Raw genomic sequence first — 12,014 nt, 5'->3', positions numbered from 1 at the left:
AAATAGAGTTAGAAATGGCTGTGGAAGTAAGGAGAAATTGAAGGAACTTACTAGAAAATTGAATCTAGCAAAGAAGACAGCTAAGGATAACATGATGGCAAGCATAATTGGCAGTCATACAAATTTTAGTGAAAAATGGAAGGGTATGTATAGGTATTTTAAGGCAGAAACAGGTTCCAAGAAGGACATTCCAGGAATAATTAAAGAACAAGGGGAGTGTGTATGTGAGGATCTTCAAAAGGCAGAAGTATTCAGTCAGCAGTATGTAAAGATTGTTGGTTACAAGGATAATGTCGAGATAGAGGAAGAGACTAAGGCCAAAGAAGTAATAAAATTTACATATGATAACAATGACATTTACAATAAGATACAAAAGTTGAAAACTAGAAAAGCGGCTGGAATTGATCAGATTTCTGGGGATATACTAAAGACAATGTGTTGGAATGTAGTACCATATCTGAAGTACTTATTTGATTATTGTTTGGTCAAAGGAGCTATACCAGATGAATGGAGAGTTGCTATAGTAGCCCCTGTGTATAAAGGAAAGGGTGATAGACATAAAGCTGAAAATTACAGGCCAGTAAGTTTGACATGCATTGTATGTAAGCTTTGGGAAGGCATTCTTTCTGATTATATAAGACATGTTTGTGAAATTAATAACTGGTTTGATAGAAGGCAATTCGGTTTTAGGAAAGGTTATTCCACTGAAGCTCAACTTGTAGGATTCCAGCAAGATATAGCAGATATCTTGGATTCTGGAGGTCAAATGGACTGTATCGCGATTGACATGTCTAAAGCATTTGATAGGGTGGATCATGGGAGACTACTGGCAAAAATGAGTGCAATTGGACTAGACAAAAGAGTGACTGAATGGGTTGCTATATTTCTAGAAAATAGATCTCAGAGAGTTAGAGTAGGTGAAGCTTTGTCTGACCCTGTAATAGTTGAGAGGGGAGTTCCTCAGGGCAGTGTTATCGGACCTTTATGTTCTCTTATATATATAAATGATATGAGTAAAGGAGTGGAATCGGAGGTAAGGCTTTTTGCGGATGATGTTATTCTCTATAGAGTGATAAATAAGTTTCAAGATTGTGAGCAACTGCAACGTGACCTCGAAAATGTTGTGAGATGGACAGCAGGCAATGGTATGTTGATAAACAGGGCTAAAAGTCAGGTTGTGAGTTTCACAAATAGGAAAAGTCCTCTCAGTTTTAATTACTGCGTTGATGGGGTGAAAGTTCCTTTTGGGGATCATTGTAAGTATCTAGGTGTTAATATAAGGAAAGATCTTCACTGGGGTAATCACATAAATGGGATTGTAAATAAAGGGTACCGATCTCTACACATGGTTATGAGGGTGTTTAGAGGTTGTAGTAAGGATGTAAAGGAGAGTGCATATAAGTCTCTGGTAAGACCCCAACTAGAGTATGGTTCCAGTGTATGGGACCCTCACCAGGATTACCTGATTCAAGAACTGGAAAAAATCCAAAGAAAAGCAGCTCGATTTGTTCTGGGTGATTTCCGACAAAAGAGTAGAGTTACAAAAATGTTGCAATGTTTGGGTTGGGAAGAATTGAGAGAAAGAAGAAGAGCTGCTCGACTAAGTGGTATGTTCCGAGCTGTCAGCGGAGAGATGGCGTGGAATGACATTAGTAGACGAATAGGTTTGAATGGCGTTTATAAAAGTAGGAAAGATCACGATATGAAGATAAAGTTGGAATTCAAGAGGACTAACTGAGGCAAATATTCATTTATAGGAAGGGGAGTTAGGGATTGGAATAACTTTCCGAGGGAGATGTTCAATAAATTTCCAATTTCTTTGAAATCATTTCGGAAAAGGCTAGGAAAGCAACAGATAGGGAATCTGCCACCTGGGCGACTGCCCTAAATGCAGATCAGTATTGATTGATTGATTCCTACAACAAATCAGGGCTTGTTCTACATCAGACATTAGAGGTGAATCTCATAAATAATGTTTCTCCTTTATAATTTCTTTTCTGTATGTTTATTCATTCCTAATTCTGAATACCATTTCCAGATTTACCTCTTTGCTTGAGGTCCTAAGTCAACTTAAAGACATCATATTATGACAAGAAGATCAAAACCATAATTTTGTTATTATATGTATTTTAATGTTATAATTATTCCTGCAACATTGTCTTTGTCTGGTATACATATGTTTTTGTTATCACATAATCTGTTTAATTTTATTTGGCTGAAGAGGGCCACTACGTGGCTGAAACTAGTCCCAAGACTAATGTAATATTGTATCCTTGGTATATTGTATTGAAAATACTCTAAATATCTTGTCAATTTATTTCTTATAATAGCCGATGTATCTTGAAGGGTCAGTCCCCTTATATAAAGGTGACAAACAAGTGCAAGATGGTTCAGTTCAGTTGGAGCTCAGCTAGTGAGCGAAGGAGAGCGGAGAGTGCTACAGTCACGGTTTCAGTTCAGTTTGAGCTCAGTCAGTAAGAGATTGCCAGTGTTCGTGACAGTGAAGAGTGTCAAAGACAGCGCTTGAGGTATGTACCACCAAATAGGGATCCGCATGCTACAGAGTTGATGGAGATCTGCAAGTGGACAACGAGGGAGTACAGTGCAGAAGAGTGACTGCAGTTAGAGTACGAATCCTGGGTCTCATACGGACTTGATTGACTGTGGTGTCCGAGCTTAAATTGCAAACAGGCAGCTGCTTAAGCATATTTCTGAACTCCCCTGGGGTACAAGTAATAGTGTACAGAATGTGTGTATATGAACTGTGTAGCGTAACTGTTCAGCCTGTAAGTATTGACTGTAACACAAGTGTGACTGAACAGTGAGGAACAGAGACAGAGCGCTAACGAGTGTAACTATGTACTTGTGTGTAAGTGGTTACTAGAATTAATGAATCTTAGGTAGAAGCTACCAGTTGGTTATTTATTTATCTACTACCCTACCAACCCATTACAATATTATGACAGATTATCAGGAGAACAGGTAGATGTAAAAAAAGTAGCTCAAGTTGGAAAATTTCAGCATCCGGATCCCTTAAAAGTGAATATGCTACCTGAACAGTTAGTTCTATTGAAGATTTTTTAATTTACTATTTGCTGTATGTCACACAGACAGATAGGTCTTATGGAGACGATGGGATAGGAAGGGCTAGTAGTAGGAAGGAAGCGGCCGTGGCCTTAATTAAAGGTCCAGCCCTAGCATTTGCCTGGTGTGAAAATGGGAAACCATGGAAAACTATCTTCAGGGCTGTCGACAGTGGGTTCGAACCCACAATCTCCCAAATGCAAGCTCACAGCTGCGTACCCCTAACCACATGGCCAACTCACCCGGTTTCTATTAAAGAATAGTGCCCACCAAGTGTACTTAGAATTCAATGTTCTATAAAAATGCTCTTATACACTTTCTTCATAACTCCAGTAGTTTTCCAGAAAAGGGCTGCTTTTCTGAGTTTGGGCACATGCTTTATCTGATGAAATTCAAAATAACAGGTAAACTGTTAGACTTACAAAAAGTATATGATTCAGAATGAAAATTCCTATAAAAATGTTCATACACATTTTCTTCTTAACTCTAATGATTTCCAGAAAATTGCACTTTTGTGTGTTGAGGGAGAATTTTGAGACTGCAATGCAGGGTACTCACACATCAAACAGGAACATTTTAAAGGTAAAAATGTATGATCTAATCTTTTAAAAATCTCCCAGATCACTACAAAACAAATTGAACTGTAAGCAACAGAATTTAATGATGACCAATTATATATGCTACAATTTGTATTTTCAAACAGCAGCATTGCTTTAGGAAGTGTTTAAAAATGACTTATTCTTCTTCTATGGAAGATAAAGTCTACTTTTATTTTTAATCTGCCTAATGTCAACTATACACATAGTCAGTGTGAAGAATTCCTTGGTCAGCTAGTTTTTCAAGTAGAATGAGATTAGGCACAGTTTAAAGAGAAAAGATCATCAAATCTAAGCAGTGAAATAAAAGAACTAGACTGCTTCAAGAGCAAAAAACAACACGCGTAGCATATTCATCGTAAAGCAACAAACTGTCAGTGAACAGCTGGTGAGAAGGCTACTTGATGGAAGGATTCATTATTTATCGGTAGAATGGAAATATAAAAACCTTGGAAGTGTATCCTTTATAAAATCTTTGCTCTATCCACAAGAAAGCACTGTCAGCTTACAAAATTGCAAAAAAAAATGGAGTGAATATGCCTCTGGAACACACATTTGTACCCCTTTAATTCATTGGGAATTCAAAACACAGTTGTGTTCCATTGGGCAAAGTATAACTAGTCTTAAACAGTGTTGGTGTGGTAGTAACAAATAATTAAGGGATTACTGAAAACGTATGGAAAATCTGAAGGATGGGAGAGAGATTTGATTCTAGGTTGGAAAATGGAAGGATTTCCAATTATTCACCATATGAAATGCACTAGTCTTCAAATATGTCGTAATGTAACTGCCCTATAGCCTCCACAGCATCTGCATGGAATAAAGAATGTATTTACACTATCTTAACCTTAAGTTAAGAATATTTTGAACAATGTTTTATTCTATAAACGAAAGCTCTAAGGATAATCTTTTGCATTCCAAATTGAAGTACTTGCAAACATTCTTTCATAACGCATATTATTATAACACTTTCTTCCATATATACACTTAAATCTATTCTGTTTATTAAACAGAGTAAAACACTGGCTGTAAGTAATAGTGAGATCCACAATAACACACAAAATAGGAATTATTACCACATGAGTTTCCACCACACTAAAAGGATGGACCGTAGCCAATATGTGAAAGGACCGGGCGAGTTGGCCGTGCACGTAGAGGCGCGCGGCTGTGAGCTTGCATCCGGGAGATAGTAGGTTCGAATCCCACTATCGGCAGCCCTGAAGATGGTTTTCCGTGGTTTCCCATTTTCACACCAGGCAAATGCTGGGGCTGTACCTTAATTAAGGCCACGGCCGCTTCCTTCCAACTCCTGGGCCTTTCCCATTCCATCGTCGCCATAAGACCTATCTGTGTCGGTGCGACGTAAAGCCCCTAGCAAAAAAAATATGTGAAAGGTATGTTCGTCTATAACAAAATGATTAAGGATATAAAGAATATGAATGGTAAAATGTTTCGAAAGCCATTAAAAGACCACTTAATTAACAGGTGCCCGTATTCCATAAATGAACTGTAAATCAGAATGTGTGGTTTTCATCTGTATATAAATTAGAATGTAGGTATTGCAATCTGCGACTACAGTATTTTTCTCTTCACTTTGCCCCATGTATGGGCAACAAATTTAATGCGACATGCCCTACATATGGGCAACAAATTTAATGCTACCTTTGGTGGCCTCGTAATCCTAATTCTTACCAAGTTCCAGGTTGGACTGATAAAAATATAGGTATCACCATCGCGCTTTACTTCCTCATACTTCACCTCAAGTTGTGGTACTAATTTAATATGATGTTGCCCACGCAATATCTCCACTTACATGTTGCTAATTAACTATCCGAAATCGGGGATGGATATACCAATCAAGCGCGGTGGTTGCATGTCAATATTAAGTCAATATCTCAGGGTAAAAACATCTATACATATTGAACAATACTATTTACCTTCGCAAGTTCCGTTTAAGAGGTTGTATAGTTCACTGTGTTACCCATTTACTCCAAAATCCTACCGTAGAATTAATATAAGCCTTTAAATATCATGACTCCGAAATATCAGCCTAAATATATCCTTACAACTAATCTTCCTATCTCTACCTTTGAAAATAAACGCTAGAATAATCTTAAAACTAATTTATTAGCATGCCAATATTATAACTAACAAAATAATGACCATCTTTGGTAATAGAGGAAAGTAAACTCGAATATAACATATTATCTTTCTTGACAACTCAAATTAACGAATTAACATAATTAAAATTGGGCAGGTATCTTTAATTCATTTGGGCAATTATTATTTTGCTGTGTGACCACATTTCATCATTTTATTTCATCATGGGGACAATTAGGATTTACTCTTTATTAAAGGAGGGAGTGGTCTTTCTTTCCTTTAGGTCTATTTGCAAATTTTTTGGGATTGGTTTGGGAATTTCGTATTGACTTGTTTATGGCATGAGATAAGCAACTCTTTCCAATTATGGCTTCAAAATGCCATTTTAAGTATCTAAAAGAAATTAATCCTAACCATAAATATTAATTCCAACATCCTTATATATTAAAAATGTGTGCCAAAATAAAATTAAATATCTTCATTTACGAGTGCCATCTCCATGTTCTTCAACCGTCATAACCTGTCAGAATCGTACCGATCAATTAATTATTATGTGTATTTTCAATTAAAATTACTCCTTCTACTGCCTACTAATTTTACCATTTTCAGGTTAACGCGTGTTCCAATGTTGTATATTCACTATGTGAGTCAAATATATTACTAGGCGACTATATCTCTTTTCCATATGCACTTCAAATACATGTAAATTACGATCAACCTATCTCCATATTTCATTTAAGTTCGACCAATTGACCATTTAACCTCACTGCTACACTTAATATTCACGTATCTAGGCCTTAATTCCACTGCTTGCCTCATTTTCAATCGCAACATAACTGTAGCTAAGCATAAATTCGCACCTATTTCCTTCAATCATTTACTTACACAATACCTATTCAACATCTCAAATCTCCAACAACATATTATCATTTCTGCTTTTAATTACTGCGATTCCTCCGCATACAATCAATATCTCTATTCAGCTTCTTCATAATGTCTACCACGTCGCAGTAAAACATTTCTTTTACCTTAATATCTTTTCATAACATCGCAAGCTGCTACTATTTATTCCAACTCATCGTAAATATGGACGATATCGGCCTCGTTATTCAATCTGGTCATTGGGTAGCCTAGATTTATTATTAATATTATACACTGCACTTTTATATCTCAGCCTTGCCTAGTTTAATATACGACGTTCTCGTAAGCATATAGGTTCAAAAACATCATAATTCTCTTCCCGATACTGCTCACATTAACCTCATATCAAACTTATGAGCACGGCAGTATATTACTACACATAAATAATACGTGTCTGTGGTTATTTTCTCCGGCATATGCCTTAGAATTCACACAATGGCACAAACAGGTCATATATTTGGCACTACAGCATTCCTACAATTATACTACAATAAATGAAATACTTTATAGTTAAATTTCTTAAAATGTTACTTATCTCATGCAATCCTAGGTCTGACGTTGCTTTCTTCTTCCTCCTCACGGCATCTCGGAACGTCTAGCCTTGCACTGGATTACGTCATGCTGGATCTCTAGGTCTTCAGGCTTGAGCTTACGATGATCTGGTTAGCCTTCCTCCATCGCTTTAGGCTAGTTCCATTTCGTGTCAAATTTCCATGCAACGAAAAGATATTATTAAATTGACAGAATACATCTTAATTTTCAGTATATAGAGCTCTTCCAAGGACTTTGTCTAACTGTATTTATATTTCTTTTCCTCTAAAGATACTGCTCAGATTCAATTTTATTTTCATAAACTGGTTCTTCCTTGGTTTTCTATGTTGTCTGAATAATGTTCTTTAAATCTTATAAATGGGCTATACGTATAATTTGATGAAAATTTGGCCGTTTATTAAGTCAGTGTAGGCCTTATTTACGAATGCCGTATTCCAACACCTCTTCTTCCGTACAGTATTTGAAATGTATTATGCGTGTTTCCCTGCCGTTTTTACGTATTTTCCAGTAGTTTGTTTCTGGATTCTTCCTTCGTATGGCTCCTCTTATGGTTATATTGATTATGTCAGCTAATCTTCTGGTCAGGTAATTGCAATTCACAGTTCGTTTTCGACGAAAATCTTCTTGCCAAAGTAGACAATAATAGACCGTTTTTCTATTATTTTTTACGTATAATGCTTCATTTCTCATAGAGTTTCCTTTCCATCTCGCCAGGCACTGCCTCCTAATTGCGGTCAACTTGTCATAAAAGTTATTCCGTGCATTCTTAACGCTTGAAGCTGGTCTGCGCCATTTTTCTTCCGATCTATCTTCATGTCAACTGACGTCAAAATGTAACGTAATGGTACATTTTCTCCTCCCACTTATTTTTAAATATATTGGTCACAATATATTTATACTATGCTTCCATTCGTTTAATAAATGGACCTTTACGTTACTCAACTTCCTTCTCCGTAATTCATTCCATAACTGTTGACTTTGCAATTACTCTATGTATTTCTTTTTAAACAATCTCGTCTTCTCCATCTGTTTGACATTCTGAATTAATGCATCCTTCCTTTCCGCATATCTCCGGTATATTATTTAAGGATTGTTCCTGATTTTCCCTGTGATAATACTTGATATTTGCTGCGTTATGGATCCAACTTATAATTTTGTTATCCGTTTTCTTTCCTCTATTACCATTTTCCTCATGATCTAATTCAAAATTGTCGTTTTTCTTTTCTCAGGAACGTCTAACCCTGTATTGAAATTCTGTGCATTCGGGTTAAGATGACGTTTCCCTGCTTCCGAATTTTTATATTGTTGGAGCTCTAAACTCTCTGCGCCCTCGATATCTCCAACAATCTCCTTGTCTTTAATCGCTTGCTTCCATTTTTCTTGATTTCTCAAGTCTTCTTTCTGCTCCTTGGCATATCTTCTATTTGCGAACTCCCTTTCTCTGAAGTTCCGTCCACCTCTTCCTCCGTAATAATTCCTTCTTCGGATCATATTTCTGTTTCTTGTATATCTGTTACTTTGCCTGTCATATGGCACCTATCTTCCATCCATCTGATATGTTCGTCGATATTCTTGATCTCTTTGACGTTGGTATCCTCTCATCTCTTTTCTTTCATCCATCTCCTGGTTCCTAGCCACATCTCTTTGTCCTCTTCGTTTGTTAATTTCATAATTCTCATGGGCTATTACATTGATTGACTCTTCATTTCCCATATTACGTATTAACCTACTCGTGGGATGAGAAGTCGTCATGTCAATTTGTCTCAGCCTATCTTCCATTTCAATTGCCGTTTGAACGTTCGAGGTCGCCAATAATCTTTGTATTTCAGGTGGAAGTTGGCTTTGAATAGTTTTAATAGCTTCCAATTCACTGGGTGCATAATGCAAATTCTGAAAACATTGAAATTGGAAAGCAAAATAGTCACTATATCTTGTCTGACCGGCAACAGCGAATTTTCGTGAATACAATTCCATTCTAAGCTGCTGTTGTACTTCCGGATTCCAATATCTCCTTAAAAATGCCGTTTTAAAATCCTCATATTCGTGGAAACTGTACTTAAATGCCTGGTACCAAATACTTGGGTTAGCATCTAAATGTTTTTCAATTACTTTGAGTCGCTTCTCGTTTGGAACGTTATTATCCCGAAAATAATCCTCCATCTCCCTCAAAAATCGTTTTGGGGATAAACTTGCAGTATTATTAAAATGTTTTGGCTTATCCTCGATGGTTTTAATTCTATTTATTATTGCTGGACTTCCATTATTACCATTTCCGTTCCCCATCGAACTTCCATTAATACCTTGGCTTGAATCCGTAGTCATTGCTGGCGTTGTTTCAATATCACAAACCTGAATTTCTACTGTTCTCATTACATTAGGCCTTGTTCGGTTCTCTACTCTTATTTCTTGAATTTCCTTACGAATCGTATGCAATTCTCTCTCCGTTCTGCTGATTCTGTTGTCAGTTTCATTTTTATTCCGTTCAACTTCTTCTTGTATTATTTTAATTTTATCTGACACCTGCTCTCTTAGCAGAATGATATTTACTTCCACTGATTTATTCGTTGTTTCGATTGCTTCATTCAATTTGTTAATTCTTTCTGTGGAATTTATCCTCAAACTCTCCAAATTATCCGTTATACTCTTCATCTCTTCCATTTTCAACTTTTGAATGACATTTCTGCTTTCTGTCAATTCTTCCATAACTTTATTTATCTCTTGATTTACCTCTTGATTCTTGTTTTCCATAATCCCTGTCATATCCTTACGTAAAACGTCAATATCCACTTTAATTTGTATCATTTCACTTCCGACTTTTTCCATTTCCATCCTTACAGCTTCTCTCACTTCCTTCATTGTTTCCTGCTGTTTTCTTGCCTGTTAATGAATTCTTGAAGCTTTCCTTCAATCATTTGCTTTTGTTTCTCATCCTGTCCGTTGATTATTTTCTGAAATTCCTCATTTTTCTCATTCATCCTTTCCAAGAGCTTTCCTTCCAGTCTGTTAATGTTTTCTTCATTCTGCTTCCTATTTTCTTCATTCTGCTTCCTATTTTCTTCATTCTGTTTCCTAATTTCTTCAGCCATCTGGTTCCTATTTTCTTCATCCTGCTTCCTAATTTCTTCATTCTGTTTCCTAATTTCTTCAGCCATCTGGTTCCTATTTTCTTCATTCTGCTTCCTAATTTCTTCATTCTGCTTCCTAATTTCTTCAGCCATCTGTTGTTGTCTCTCCTCCTGATTTTTAATCATCTCCTGGAGCAGCTTCTCACTTTGCTTCCTATTTTCTTCAGTTATCTGTCTAAACACTTCAAGAATCCCTAATTGCTCTTCCTTGGTTTTCTGTATTACTTCATCTCTCTTCCTGTTCTCCTCCGCAATTTCTTTCTTATAATCCTCAAATTGTGATTTTAATTGAGCTAAGTTCGACATTTTTTTAATATTCCACTTAAAATGCTCTATAATTCCAGTTATGTTATCTATAACCCTAAATCTCTATTTATCCTTCAACTTCAACCAACCAATCATCAAATATCTACATAAAATAGTCTATCAGACTTATAATTATATCTATTATTATAAATAATTCAAAGTTTACTTTGTACTTTCTTGTTTAACTGGGAAAGACTAACCCAGACCATCGCAACTCAGCCATGACAACCTATACAAGTCATACGCAAATCCAAACATTGACTATATATACCCAATTTTAACTATATTTTTGTCCTATTCACCTAATCATATATATATAAAGTAAATAATATGAAACTGGCGTTATATAACTCTTCCCTCATCATCACTCATGCATTCAAATTCCTTAAAGTAACCTAAATATATATACAGTAGACTTTCTCCTTCCACGAGACTGTCAAATATTGCGAGACTCCGCATCAAATTTCTTGCTACCTTCTTCTTCTCCATTCAAAAATATCAATTTTTCCATTAGTTAAGCCCTCTCTTCCTTAATCTTCATGGCTATCAATCCATTCTGCGTCGCATGCCATACCTAAGTTCATAAACTATCAGGCATCGTCTCCTTCTTCGAATAAATTTCATGACTGTGGTCCAAGATTTAATTCAACAACCCCGGTATCTTTCTCTTGAAACCATTCTCATTCCTCAATTCGTCCTTCTCTTCAGATTTGCTCGACGCTACGGCATCATATCACATATGTCCAAGCCTAACATCTATATCTCATCCTCAAGATTCACTCCATAATCAAGTTATCAAATTTCTGTATATCCAGAATCTAATTATTCATCAGATCTCTTCAAACTTGCCTCACGTTCGGGACGCCAAATTTAATGCAACCTGCGACAACAGTATTTTTCTCTTCACTTTGCCCCATGTATGGGCAACAAATTTAATGCGACATGCCCTACATATGGGCAACAAATTTAATGCTACCTTTGGTGGCCTCGTAGTCCTAATTCTTACCAAGTTCCAGGTTGGACTGATAAAAATATAGGTATCACCATCGCGCTTTACTTCCTCATACTTCACCTCAAGTTGTGGTACTAATTTAATATGATGTTGCCCACGCAATATCTCCACTTACATGTTGCTAATTAACTATCCGAAATCGGGGATGGATATACCAATCAAGCGCGGTGGTTGCATGTCAATATTAAGTCAATATCTCGGGGTAAAAACATCTATACATATTGAACAATACTATTTACCTTCGCAAGTTCCGTTGAAGAGGTTGTATAGTTCACTGTGTTACCCATTTACTCCAAAATCCTATCGTAGAATTAATAT

At 36.3% G+C, this 12,014-nt stretch overlaps 1 protein-coding gene across 1 annotated transcript in view; it reads right to left on the bottom strand.

Annotated features, from left to right (window-relative positions):
- The window catches only part of LOC136866372 (putative fatty acyl-CoA reductase CG5065), a 257,496-nt gene that overhangs the window by 58,359 nt on the left and 187,123 nt on the right, over positions 1-12,014 (bottom strand). The gene's annotated exons all lie outside the window — the stretch shown is intronic.

This window comes from Anabrus simplex, chromosome 1 (genome assembly GCF_040414725.1).
Source record: "Anabrus simplex isolate iqAnaSimp1 chromosome 1, ASM4041472v1, whole genome shotgun sequence".
Lineage (NCBI taxonomy): Eukaryota > Metazoa > Arthropoda > Insecta > Orthoptera > Tettigoniidae > Anabrus > Anabrus simplex.
Note: the sequence above shows the minus strand (reverse complement) of the source record. Positions and strands in the feature narration are given on the sequence as shown.